This window comes from Elephantulus edwardii, unplaced genomic scaffold, assembly GCF_000299155.1.
Source record: "Elephantulus edwardii isolate Elephantulus edwardi_28Jun2011 unplaced genomic scaffold, EleEdw1.0 scaffold00026, whole genome shotgun sequence".
NCBI lineage: Eukaryota > Metazoa > Chordata > Mammalia > Macroscelidea > Macroscelididae > Elephantulus > Elephantulus edwardii.
Window position 1 is genome coordinate 6,519,575 of NW_006399776.1, and position 1,871 is coordinate 6,521,445.

Below are 1,871 nucleotides of genomic sequence, written 5' to 3' on the forward strand. Positions count from 1 at the left end.
TGTTGTTAAGTGCCAACATGTTGCAGGCGATTCATAGCGACCCTATGAATGAAAGACCTGGACACTTATATCATTTTCGTCCTTTCTCCAGGTTAACAGGATTTTCAGAAGCAAGCTATTTCGGAAGTGGATGCCACTCCTGCTTCCAAGCTTGTTTTAATCAGGGAGCTCCACCAAACACTGTCCACAGTGTCACAGTGTTAGCTTCACAGCAACCATGAGTTACCTCTCTGTACAGCCAAGTGGACTTAGATACTTAAAACACAAAGGTGAAAGTTTGTCTTTTAATTTTATGCATTAACTTTAAAATTTTACTTCCAGACAAAATTCCATTTGCAAAATAACTAGAGAGTCTTATAACCATATTAGCATTAACCTATATTGTTACCATATGAACTGTTAGAATCAATGTTTTAATGTTGTTGTTGTTGTTACTTGGTGCATTAGCATCTACTGGAACACTTGTCCATCACAGGTGACCTTAACTGAAATACTGGTGACATAGCCTTCCAGTGTCACAACACCACCAAGCCACCTCATTACAACAAACAAGAGAGATACAAGCCCTGGATTTTTAATAATAATAACAATAGAAAAAGACCATTTATTGCTAACATGTCAATAATGACCACAGAAGATACAGTAGAACTTCCTCATAGGGTTTCCAAAGCTGTAAATCTTCATGGTAGCATACTGATTCCTCTTTCTCCAGTAGAATAACTGGTGAATTTTAAATTATTGACCTTTTGGTTAACAGTTAATTCACTAACACCACAAGGGCTTCAAATAAGTAAGCAGGTACTTAAAAGATATCATCTTTTTACATGTTTTCATCCTATATAACAAAAGCCAAAACAAACATGAAATAATTTTATTTAACTGAAATAAAAGTCTACTTATACTTATCTAATCAGCAATCAATATAGACAAGATAGTAGGTCCTGAATGTAAAAGTAGTTAAATCTTCAGCTACCAACTGGAAATTTGGCAGTTTGACCTACTCACAGGTGCCCCAGAAGAAAGGCCTAGATCTGCTTCTAAATAATCACAACCTTGAAAATCTTATGAATCACAGATCTCTTCTGCAAAATATAAGATTCATGTTATTTGTACTGTCAAGTTGGAACTGACCCATAGCTGACCCTCCAGTGAGTTTTCAGAGGTAGTTAATTATACAGCCCATTGCCCATCCCTCTCTCACAGAGTAGCTGATGGATTCAAACTGTGTACCTTTGAGATTGTAGGAAGCATCTTACCATTAGGCCATCAGAGCTCTCCCACACATAAAATGGGTTCCATATAGTGTGGGAATCAATTTGACAGCAATTGGTGGTAGACAGGGTGATGAATATTTTTTTAGGGAATAATCTGATTTCCTTTTGTCTTCCATTATTTTATCTGACCATTTATCCTTTTGATGTCATTTACCTCTGTTGTTGTTGTTGTTATGTGCCATCGAGTCGTTTCCGACTCATAGGCACAGATAATTCATATCTACTTAAAACAACCTTTAAAATTTTAATTCTTATATTTTTCAGTTATATATGCAGTGTATGGATGTTGTTGTTGTGCCATCAAGACACTAGCGACTCAGTGACTCTATGTACAATAGCCCTAAACCCTGCTCTATGCTGTGCCAACCTTATTACTTTTTTTTACACCATACGTCCCATATTACTCTGGAGATGAAAAAGTGAGGAAAAATGGAGTTGCTTTCATAGTTAAAAAAGTCATTGCTAGATCTGTCTTGAAGTACAATATTGTCAGTGACAGGATAATATCTATACACATACAAGGAAGTCCAGTGAATACGACTATCATTCAAATATATGCACCAACAACCAGAGCCAAGGAGGAGGAGATAGAAGATT